The sequence below is a fragment of the Scylla paramamosain genome, chromosome 42 (assembly GCF_035594125.1).
Source record: "Scylla paramamosain isolate STU-SP2022 chromosome 42, ASM3559412v1, whole genome shotgun sequence".
NCBI classification, from domain to species: Eukaryota; Metazoa; Arthropoda; class Malacostraca; order Decapoda; family Portunidae; genus Scylla; species Scylla paramamosain.
The window spans coordinates 3,147,501-3,160,000 of NC_087192.1; the positions used below are offsets into that span (position 1 = coordinate 3,147,501).

Here is a 12,500-nt window from a genome sequence, read left to right on the forward strand (position 1 = left end):
ACTAAAAATAAAGTAAAAATGCGAAAGCTGGTATAGTAATAATAATAATAATAATAATAATAATAATAATAATAATAATGATAAAATAATAATAATAGCGCTAAATGATGTGTGTGTGTGTGTGTGTGTGTGTGTGTGTGTGTGTGAATTACGAAATCAGTCATTCCATCAGTTAATTAGTTAGTTCTTTAGTCAGTCAGTCAGTCAGTCAGTCAGTCAGTCAGAATCGCTAATTATTCGTCTGCAAAATAGAAAGAAAACTAAAACCACTTATCTCTATCCACACACACACACACACACACACACACACACACACACACACACACACACACGCTGATAAGGTCATGTGCGTGTCCTTACCAAATTGTCCTCGAAAAAAAATGATATCTTTGGAGGAGTGAGTTCAGCTTATTGAGTTCCGCCTTATCATTAGTTATCATTAATATTATCTATCGGCGAACCGCGCGTATAATACTGAGGTGAAAATGAGCGAAAATGAACTCTCTCTCTCTCTCTCTCTCTCTCTCTCTCTCTCTCTCTCTCTCTCTCTCTCTCTCTCTCACGCACAAAATTTATCATTGCCATTTAATTTATATGATGAAATTTGTATAAAACAACAACAATAACAAAAAGAACAATGACGAAAAATAATACAACAACAACGATAACTATTGGTACTCCTACTGCTACTATTACTATTACATCTACTACTACTATTACCATCACCACCACCACCACTACAACCACTACTACTTCCCCTACTACTACTTCTACTACTACTACTACTAATAATAACAGTAACACAATAACAACAGTTCAATCAATGGGTCGCCAGCACCACATCCCCCTAAGTGCTGTGTTGACGCGCCATCTTGAGTGTAACACAAACACACACTGCGTCTTTATAACATTATACCCATTAATACTACCTAACACTACTACTACTACTACTACTACTACTACTACTACTAGGTGCCGATACAATACTGATACTGGAGAAAACGAGAATGAGAAATTTAATACTAACACTACTACTACTACTACTACTACTACTACTACTACTACTGCTACTATTAGGTACTGATACATTACTGACATCGGAGAAAATGAGAATGAGAAATGGAAAGAAGAATTGGACGATAACTGAATAGGAAAAAAAAAATTCTTATATGAAAAAAATGAAAGGACAACAACAACAACAACAAAAACCGAAAAACAAACTAAACTAAAGCAAAACACAAACAAACCACCACAACAACAACAACAACCATCATTCAGACTCTAGCTAAGGCACGACACACACACACACACACACACACACACACACACACACACACACACACACAGACTGTTTACCTTCACCAACAGGGAGGATGTATGACGTCACTTTTTGTTTACTTTTAGAGAGGGAGAGGGGAGACGGAGAGGGAGAGAGGGGAAGACAGGCAATCATGTCCGCATTTAATCTATTTTCTTCGCCTTTAGAAAGATGAGCGTGACGGAACAGTGAGTGACCGAGGAGTGTGACGGGAACTGATGGAGAGAGAGAGAGAGAGAGAGAGAGAGAGAGAGAGAGAGAGAGAGAGAGAGAGAGAGAGAGAGAGAGAGAGAGAGAGAGAGAGAGAGAGAGAGAGAGAGAATGATGAGAAGGCAGAGGAAACAAAAGGGGAATATAACAAGAGAAAGGAGGAGGAGGAGGAGGAGGAGGAGGAGGAGGAGGAGGAGGAGGAGGAGGAGGAGGAGGAGGAGGAGGAGGAGGAGGCTAACAAGACTTCCGTGACCAGAATATTGTGGTGAAGGAGACAACTCACGCCAAGTCACTTCCTTCCTTCTGCGGGGAGGAGGAGGAGGAGGAGGAGGAGGAGGAGGAGGAGCATTTCGTCACATGATGGAATGGTGATACAGTGAGAGAGAGAGAGAGAGAGAGAGAGAGAGAGAGAGAGAGAGAGAGAGAGAGAGAGAGAGAGAGAGAGAGAGAGAGAGAGAGAGAGAGAGAGAGAGAAATTTACATACAAACATACCCGCAAAAAGTACAAAAAGTAGATTAAAAAAAAAAAAAGCAAAAATACAAGATGACACGAAAGGGAGAAACAGAGAACAAATTGATAAAAACAAGGAATAGAAAGAAGCACGCTAAAAAAAAACATGGCGGGAGATAAAAGGCGATAAGAGGAGGAAATAAAACAATAAATAGCGAGACGAAGAATAACAAACAAAAATTAAAGAAAAGCAAAACAAACAAGGCCTTAAGGAGATGAGAGAGAGAGAGAGAGAGAGAGAGAGAGAGAGAGAGAGAGAGAGAGAGAGAGAGAGAGAGAGAGAGAGAGAGAGAGAATATCCTCTGTAAATTAATATCATTACATCGCAAGAGAGTAAATAAATAAATAAATAAAATGCGATAATAAAACAAAGTAACATAGTAATAATGAAGACTATTATTATTATTATTATTATTATTATTATTATTATTATTATCAACGAAGAACAAATATTTTTAATCGTATAATCCCACGTGTCTTAATACTGAGTTAATGAATAAGAAATAAATACATAAGGAAATAAACAGAAGGAATAAGGGTAAAAGAGAATAAGACATAAGGAAGATAAGAAAGAAGGACGGAAAAGTGAGCATTACGTACACACACACACACACACACACACACACACACACACACACACACACACACACACACACACACACACACACACACACACACACACACACCTTTTGAATTACACTATGAAAATCTAAACATAACGATAACAACTACAGTGACAAATAATAATAATAATAATAATAATAATAATAATAATAATAATAATAATAATAATAATAATAGCAACGTTGCCGCTTATTCTTTCATTTTCATTATTAGCATTCTTGTTTATATCATTATTATTCTAGTTATTATTATTATTATTATTATTATTATTATTATTATTATTATTACTGCTACTACTACTACTACGTACTACTATTACTTCTACCATTGCCACTACTACTACTACTACTACTACTACTACTACTACTACTACTACTACTACTAGATGTTACCACCACCACCATCGCCACAAGCACGAACATTTACTACTATTACTACAATTACTCTCACCACCGCCACCACCACCACATCAACCACAACAACAACTACAACTACTTATACTAACACTACACTAACCAACACTCCCGGCCTTCAGAAATTATTTTACGCATCGCACTAAAAACTCTCGGGGATTCGAACCGAAGCCATAACACTCAACGCATACAAGCCGCCGGATAACCACACACACAGCGAGCCGGCGACACTTCAGCGGCGGCGTGTCTGCAGTTCGACTCCTTATAACATTCGGGCGTCTTGTTTCAGCGTATACAAACTCTATTAATGGTCAGAAATCCGTTGTTTCCTTAAGTTCTTATGATTTATGAATGGTGATAGGTGGGAAGAAGTGTATCCGTCTTTGTATATACCAGGCCGGTAATCCCACGCGGCGGCCTAGACAAAGCACAGCACACTCATACACACATTCACATTTGTATCCCCGTCGGCCACTGCTGGAGGAGCTTAGAGTGTGTAGATTTTATGCAAGGACTGTTATGTGTAGGCCTGATGGCTTTTTGTATATTCTTTTGTGTTCTTCCACTGTGCTTTGCGTGCCTCCTCAGCCGTAACTCCTCTGATCCACTGACTGTCTCCTTATAAAACTAGGCAGTTGGAAGTCTCTTAGCAGATCAGATGACTTGAGAGAAGGATAAGCGAGTGTAGTGTTACCCGACTTTTTAACCATGACAAGTTACTAGAGTTTTCAAGGATGTTTTTCATTATTCTAGTGCTAGTTTAAAGAATAATTACCTATAAGTGTGCTCCTAGCAGACTAGATGACGACGCAAAATTAACTAGTCTAAATAAAAGGAAGGCGGTGTAATTAGACGCTCTGATCATAATTATACACGTTATTGGGGTTTTCATGATCCCGGTGATAGTTTAACAAGGATTCTGCAACAAGGGTAAGGTCAAACACTCTTAGGAAAGCAGATGATTGAAGGGAAATTGTTAACACAGAGGAAGGAACAGCGGAGTTACTCAATTTTCTGACTATGAGAAGCTTCAAGGATACGTTCAAGATTCCGGTAACAGTTTGACAGGGATTCCGCGCCGGCAGTGAGAAAAATTGCTTCTTGACTCTTAGGTTAGATGAGGAGTGAAAGAAAAAGTCTAAACACTTGGAAAAAGGAATGTGATGTTTCTCAATTTTTTTCTTTATTCTACAAGTTACTGGAGTTTTAAAGCGTATTTCTTCCATGATTCCGGTGTTTAACAAGGATTCCGCACCGCCAATGAAAAGAAAAAAAAAAGAAAAGAAAAAAAAAACTCAGCAATCTAAACAGAAGAAGGGAGCGCAGTGTTACCAGACTCTCTGATCAAAAGTCGACACGTTCTGGAGTTTTCAAGGGTATTTTTCATGATTCCGGTGATAATTTACTGATTCTGCTTGGCGCTAAACAGAGAGAGAGAGAGAGAGAGAGAGAGAGAGAGAGAGAGAGAGAGAGAGAGAGAGAGAGAGAGAGAGAGAGAGAGAGAGAGAGAGAGAGAGACATGCATGAATCTTTATAGACTTTGCAAAATAACAGATAAAAAAACAGTTCCGTCTTTCGTGGACTTCCTAACAATGACTCTACACAAGTTACTAATGTTTTCAAGGATATTTTTCATGATTGCGGTGAGAGAGAGAGAGAGAGAGAGAGAGAGAGAGAGAGAGAGAGAGAGAGAGAGAGAGAGAGAGAGAGAGAGAGACGCATGAATCTGTCCCCGGTAGAAGTCATTATTTACGAGAGAACAAAACAATCAAGAAAGAACATAAGCTCATACTGCCTCCCGCTCGCCGCCTCGATGTTATCACTGACCATGGCGCTACGGATGAAAGAAGATTCGGTAATTATTATCAAGCAGCATTACCCGGTGTTGTAATGAAGCCGTGATTGTGACGATACCAGCGATAGCGGCGGTGATTGTGCTGGCGGTGGTTGTAGCGGTGATAGTGGTGGTGGTGGTATTAATAGTAGTGAATGTACTAGTGGTGGTTGTAGCGGTGATAGTGGTGGTGGTATTAATAGAAGATCTAGTATTTGTAGTAGTAATTTGTAAAAAGTAGGTAGTAGTAGTAGTAGTAGTAGTAGTAGAATTATAGTTTTTACCAGTAGTAGTCATAGTTTTAGAAGCAGTATGTATGAAACAGTAGTAGTAGTAGTAGTAGTAGTAGTAGTAGCAGCATTTAGCAGTTGTTATAGTAAAATTAATTCCTTCTCCTCCTCCTTCTCCTCCTACTACAGCTTCGCACCTCAAGTTTAACATCAAAATTCCAATGATGGTGATGGCAACGAGGATGGTGAAACGAAGGTGATGGTGCCGACAGTGTGGTGATCACTCCGCCGCAGTGGTGGTGATGATGGTGATGATGCTCAGGAAACAGTGATGATAATACGGCAGCAGTGATGCGGCTGGAGCTGGTGGTGATGTGAAGTGTGCGGTGATGACTGAAAATGCTTATTGGTGGAGATTGTGGTGATGATACAGATGGTCAGGCGATGGTGGCAATATTGGTGTTAGAGCTTCGTAATGCCGGGGGATGATACAGCGTTGTGGTGGTGATGACGGAAGAGGCAGCGGCAGTGATGTAATGATAACGACAGTGAAGGCATGAGCGGTAGTTGTAATGGTGCTGTAAGTATTGGTGCAGTGCTGTGGTGATGATGGGGTGGTGACAGTGACGGCCGAGGCTGATGGTGAGGGTGGTGATGAGAAGCAGCAGTTGTTGCGGGTAGAGCGGTAGCAGCAGTGGTAGGGAATAGTGGTAGTGGTGGTTGTCGAGGTGGTAGTGGTAGTGTCAGTAGGAATAATGGAGGTGTCCGTGGTGGTGGTGGTGGTGGTGTGGTGACTGTGGTGGTGGCGCAGTGGTATTTGAGGGACATGTAGTAGGTATAGAGGTGGTAGATGTTGCCAGTGGTGGTGGTGCCACTGGTGGTGGTGGTTGTAGTGGTTGTTGCCGCGGTGCCCCGCCCGGCGTGGCCCGGCCCGCCCTGGCCCCGCAGCGCACCTTTAATGGCACGGCTGCACCGGGTCGCTGCAGCCACTCGCTCCTCTTTTCATTAGCGACAATTACTGTGGGATTAATTCGTCCAAGTGCGCGCCGCCCCACCACTCTCTCGCCCGCCGCCCACCCCTCCCCGCCCCGCCCCACCCCACCCCGTCCCGCCCCACCCCTGCCCCACCGCCCCTACCCCTGCCTGCCGCGGCTGATCAACATGTAAGCGAAGCGCGCTGAGGGCAGCAGACTCAGCAGCGATGGTGATGGTGGTGGTGGTGGTGGTGGCGGTGGTGCCCGGCGGTCGGTGTCCCGCCCCGCTGAGGCTCCCCAGCGGCACCCCGCTCTCCTCCCCTCACCGCCGCCAGCACGCCCACGCCCGCGCGCTCACCCCGCGGGGCCGCGTGGCGGGGCGGAGAGGTGTCTGAGGGCGTGCAGGTGAGCGGCACGGCTTGGCCAGGTGGTGCTTCTTACCTTGCGAGGCCGTAGCCATGGTGCCGCGAGACGGGGGCAGCAGCAGCAGCAGCAGCGTGCCGCGACAATTGTCCAGGTGGCAGCACACCAGGTATAAGTTATGTAGTTACGGGAATGCGGGCGGCGCCTCCATACTGCCATCACCGAGTGCAGCGGAACACTGGCCGCCAGACCTGCGCGCCGGGGGTCCGCGGCTCCAGCCAATGGCGCGCCTCGCCCCGCCCGCTGCAGCACGCCCCGCCCTCCGCCGCCTCCCCGCGCCCGGCACAAAAACCAAAAAAAGACGTGAAAAAAGAAGGAACCCTCTCTCCACCCAAGCATTTTGCCTCAAATATAATCCCAGCCTCGCTGATTTCGATTAACATATTTTAGGGCATCGGCGGGCACGGCGAGCCGGGCAGCGCGGCAGCCCCGCCACCCACTGCCGGGCCCCAAGATGTCCCCCGACGCCGCCGCCATCTCGCCGCAAACACTACTGGTCCACCTTCTCCCATCGCCGCCGCCGCCGCCGCCGCCGCCGCTGCCGAGACAGAGAGAGAGAGAGAGAGAGAGAGAGAGAGAGAGAGAGAGAGAGAGAGAGAGAGAGAGAGAGAGAGAGAGAGAGCCGCGTATACCAAAGACTTACATGTTCTGGGCTCAAGTTATTACATTTATCAAACCAAATGCACTGGTGGGGCGCGGCTGACTGAGAGAGAGAGAGAGAGAGAGAGAGAGAGAGAGAGAGAGAGAGAGAGAGAGAGAGAGAGAGAGAGAGAGAGAGAGAGAGAGGCGGCACAGAAGGGAGAAGGAAAGGTGGTGAAGGGCGACAGGGGGGAAGGTGAAGGGGTGAATGGAGAGAGAAAGGGAGGGAAGGAAGGAGAGAAAGGAGGGAATGGAGGAGGGAATCAGAGGACAAGAGAAGCGTGTGTTTATAGCCTTTCCTCTCTCTCTCTCTCTCTCTCTCTCTCTCTCTCTCTCTCTCTCTCTGGACTGGAGGGAGGGAGAGAAGCAGAGTGATGCTGAAGACTCCTCTCTCTCTCTCTCTCTCTCTCTCTCTCTCTCTCTCTCTCTCTCTCTCTCTCTCTCTCTCTCTCTCTCTCCTCCTCCTCCTCTCCTCTTCGTCCTCCGCATCTGTGCTCTTCTGTTCTTACTCTTCTTGTTATTCTGTTTTCATTTTCCTCTTCTTCCTTTCCCTTTCCTCATTTTCTCTCCATCTTCTTATAGTCTTCTTTGTCTCCACTTTTTCATTCTTTTCTTTTTCTTCGTCTTTGTTCTCTTCCTTCTCCTCCTCCTCCTCCTCCTCCTCCTCCTCCTCCTCCTCCTCCTCCTCCTCTTTCATTCCTTTTTCCCCTCCTCCTCCTTCTCCTCTTCTTCTTCCTCACCCTTGTCAGAAAATAAGCTTCAAGATAAATGATACATACATACATACATACATACATACATACAATCCACTCTTCCACCACCCACCACCAAAGGAACATTACGATCCACATTATTATAAAAAATTGGATGAAGACGATAAGTGGATGAGAGAGAGAGAGAGAGAGAGAGAGAGAGAGAGAGAGAGAGAGAGAGAGAGAGAGAGAGAGAGAGAGAGAGAGAGAGAGAGAGAGAGAGAGAGAGAGAATGTGTGCATGCGGTATTCATTTTCAATTCATCCACTCCTCCTCCACTTAGCGATGGAAGGAGATGTCTGATGGAGGTGCTGTGTGTTTGCAAATCCACTTAAACTCCACTTTTTTGTATTTCAATTTTTCCTCCACCGCTTCCCGCTTACGTGTGGAGGAGATGCATGGTAGTAGTGGTGGTGGAGTGCATTTATTGAGCCACCAATCCACCTCTCCACTTACAGTTCACCGTATCCACTCACTGGGATACAAAAAGATATACCACAACCTAACCTAACGTGTTTCATATGCCTGAAATCCACATCTCATCCACATTGCCGTACTTACATCCACATAGGCAGGGTGAGGTGGAATCGTGTGCGGATGGTAAGCAATCCACTCCTGTGTGCTTATGCTGACTCTAACATAATCCACACGCAGGAATGAAGTGGAAGTACTTACATTAGATAATACAGTCTTATGTGTTTCCACTTTTGTAATCCACATCCACATAATTACAAAGGTACTGATTATCCATTCAAAAGAGTTCATCCACTTCATCCACCTCATATTCAAGTAGTTACGAGATACAAGGTGGAGTGATCATTATCCACACACACATTCAGTAATCCAGTTTCTTTAAGGTTTATCCACACACACACACACACACACACACACACACACACACACACACACACACACACACACACACGGCAACAATCTCTCTCTCTCTCTCTCTCTCTCTCTCTCTCTCTCTCTCTCTCTCTCCTGCTGAGCGCTATTATATCAAAGTTGAGCGTTAACGGGTGAGAGAGAGAGAGAGAGAGAGAGAGAGAGAGAGAGAGAGAGAGAGAGAGAGAGAGAGAGAGAGAGAGAGAGAGAGAGAGAGAGAGAGAGAGAGAGAGAGAGAGAGAGAGGATGCTGTATTTTGCCACGTTCTCTATACATATTCGTATATTTACACACACACACACACACACACACACACACACACACACACACACACACACACACACACACACACACACACACACACACACACACACACACAAAGTACACATAATATTTAGATCCTCTTCAGTAATAATTTTTTCATTCATTTATACTGTTGTTGTTGTTGTTGTTGTTGTTGTTGTTGTTGTTATCACAGTAGTAGTAATAGTAGTAGTAGTAGTAGTGTTGGTGGTCGTGACGGCGCTAATTAAAACAGTACAGGTATTTTACGCTGTACCTGTGGGGTCTCTTGTTGTTGTTGTTGTTGTTGTTGTTGTTGTTGTTGTTGTTGTTGTTGGTCTTCATCTTCGTCTTCTTGCCCTTATTTTCGTCTTCTTGTTCTTCTTGTTGCTGTTCTCATCATTATTGTTATTTTCTTTTCATTAATCATCTATTCACTAGTTTCCTTTGATTAGAATATTTTTTATTATCCTCTCTCTCTCTCTCTCTCTCTCTCTCTCTCTCTCTCTCTCTCTCTCTCTCTCTCTCTCTCTCTCTCTCTCTCTTCTTCCCTGCTCCGTTCGTTCACTGTCCCCTTTTCTCTCCTCCTCCTCCTCTTCCCTGTCAAGCCCTTCCTTCTTCCTCCATCCATCCTCCTCCAAGTCACTCCTCCCCTCTCTCCCCACAGGCCTTCATTCTCTCCCTCCATTTTAAAAAGTCTGTCTCCCTCCCTTCCTCCCCCTCCTCCCTCCAGTAAAGGGGACCCCTCCTGTCTCCCGAGGTTACCATCCCTATAAATTTTTTACCTCTATTCACTCCAGGCTTTGCGCTTCCCCTTCCCCCTTCCCCTTCCTTCCCTTCCCTTCCTTTTCCTTTCCTTTCCTTCCTTCCATTCTTTCGTATTCTTAGATTTCCTTCTGCTTTTTTTTATTTTCTTTCGTTTGTGTTTTCATATTTTCTATCCTCAACTTTTTGTCTTTTTTTCGTTACTTTCTTCTTTTCCTTCTTCCTTCCTTTCTTTGCTTTCTTTTCTTTCGTTTCTTTATTCTTTCATTTGTTTTTTGTTTTTTCTTTCGTCTGTATTTTTTTTCGATTTCTTCAGGTTTCTCTCTTCTTGCTCTTTCTTCATTTCCTTCCTTCCTTTCTTCCTTTCCTTCATTTTTATATTCCTCCATTTGTTTTAGTTATTTTTTCCCTCCTCTGTGTCTTTTTGAGGTCTTTCGATTTATCCTTTCTCGTCCTATCTTTCTTTCTTTCTTCCTTCTTTCCTTTCTTTCTTTCATATTTCTGTATTCGATTTTACTCTTTTCCTTTCATCTTCTTTCTTTTGGTTTCTATGCTTTGTTGTTCTACCTCCTTACTTTCTTCTTCCCTTCTCTTCCTTCCTTTTCTTCTTTCCTCTTATTTTCCTCCTTTTTCTTGTGCAGTTTATTTTCATCAGTCTCTTCTTTCTCTTCTTCTTTTTCATTATGCTTTTAGTCTTCTCTATCTTCTGACCTCATCCTTTCTTCTCCTTCCTTTCTTTCCTTTCTTGTTTTCCTCCTTCCTTCCTTCTTTCCATTTGCCTACACACTTTTCTTTCGTCCGTTTTCTTTGTTTTCTTTCTTCTTTTTATCTACGTAATGTGTTTCTTATTTTTTTCCTTCCCTCCTTTCTTCCTTCCTTCCTTCTTCTTTATTTCCTTCCTTTCTTTCTTTCTTTCTGCCCTTATTACTCTGTTTCTAATTTCCTTTTATCTGCTTATTCTATTTTGTATATTTTTTTATTTATTATTTTGCTTCTTCTGTCTTTTATCGCGGTCTTGTTCTTCTCCTTGTTCTTCTCCTTTTTATTCCCTTTCCTTCTTCTTTCTCCTTTCTTCTCTCACTCCTTCTTTCTCACTTTACTTCTTATTCTTCTTTCCTTCTTCTCCGTGCTTTTTTTTTCATCTTCTTATCTTCTTCCTTTGCTTTTCATTTTTTCATTTTTCCTTCATCCTTGTCTTCTCTTTTTCTTCATCAAGTTTGTTTCCTTGATTCTCCTTCCTTTCCTTTCTTTGTTTTGTTCATGTGTCTCTTGGATCTTTCTCTTTCCTTATTTACTTATTCTTTCTCTTCTTGTTGTTCTTGTGCATCTGTTTGTTTTATTACATTTTATAAAGTTAATGCAAAGCTGGAATAATTTAGGTCTCTCTCTCTCTCTCTCTCTCTCTCTCTCTCTCTCTCTCTCTCTCTCTCTCTCTCTCTCTCTCTCTCTCTCTGCGTCATAAAAATGTTATTCTTACTAGAGTGAGAGGCCGCTTGTGAGAAACTTTCTTTACCTTAAAGAGGAAATGGAGTGAGCGAGAGAAAGAGAGAGGGAGGCAGAGGGATGGGGGGAGGTAGAGAGAGAGAGAGAGAGACAAAGACGAAAATAAACAAGGAAACAATGGCAATCGATTCAATAAATAAAGCACCAAAGGGTAAGTAAGACGTGCGCTACAAATTCTTGTCTGAAATGTACTGAGATTTTCCTCCTCTTCATATTTTTTTGGGGAGGAAGCGAAATGAAAAAGAGGCGATGAAATTTTGGAGGGAGGCGAAGGAAAGTGGAAAAAAAGCAAGGAAGAACTTTGGTCGGGGGCACTGAAGAAGGAGGAGGAGGGAGAGGAGGAGGGAGAGAGATACGAGGGAAGGGAGAGGAGGGAGAGAAGGAGACGGGGGCACAAAGGGAGAGGAGGGGGCACTTCAACAAAGACTGGGAGTGAAGTCTTGAAAATGGGACAGGACGAGAAGCGAAGCCAGCCAGCCAGCCAGCCAGCAAGCCAGCAAGCCAGCCAGTCAGCCAGCCAGCAAGCCAGCCAGCCAGCCAGCAAGCCAGCCAGCCAGCCAGCCAGCCAGCCAGCCAGCCAGCAAGCCAGCCAGCCAGCCAGCCAGCCAGCCAGCCAGCCAGCCAGCCAACTAGCCAGCCAACCAGCCAGAATATCAGCCAGCCAACCAGCCAACCTGCCAGCAAAACAGAAATATGAAGGAAGGGAAGGAAGGAGAGGTGGAGGGGGAATAATGGAGAGATGGAGAAACAGGTAGAGATCAAAGGAGGGAAAGAGAAGAGAAAGAGAGGAGGGAAGAGGAGCAAGAGAAGAGTACAGGGAAGGATGGAAGTAGATGGGTGGGTGGAAGGGGGGCGTGTAGGGGAGAAAGGGAGGGTTAAGAGGTGGAGGAGGAGGTAAAGAGATAAAGAGGCAGGTGGAGGCAAGGAGAGGAAAGGTGGAGGGGGGCGGTGGAGGGAAGGACGACGAGAGTAAATCAATAGAACTGTCACAAGCCCGCCCCCTCCTCCCCCTTCCTCCTCCTCCTCCTCCTCCTCCTCCTCCTCCTCCTCTTCCTCCGTTTTCCACATCCTCCTCCTCCTTCTCCTCCTCTTCTTCCTTTCTCCTTTCGTCTCTTACTCCTTCTCTATCATTTTTTC

General features: G+C 44.4%; 1 protein-coding gene across 1 annotated transcript in view; it reads right to left on the bottom strand.

Moving 5' to 3' along the window:
• Positions 1-12,500, bottom strand: part of LOC135093163 (insulin gene enhancer protein ISL-1-like) — a 200,981-nt gene that overhangs the window by 163,645 nt on the left and 24,836 nt on the right.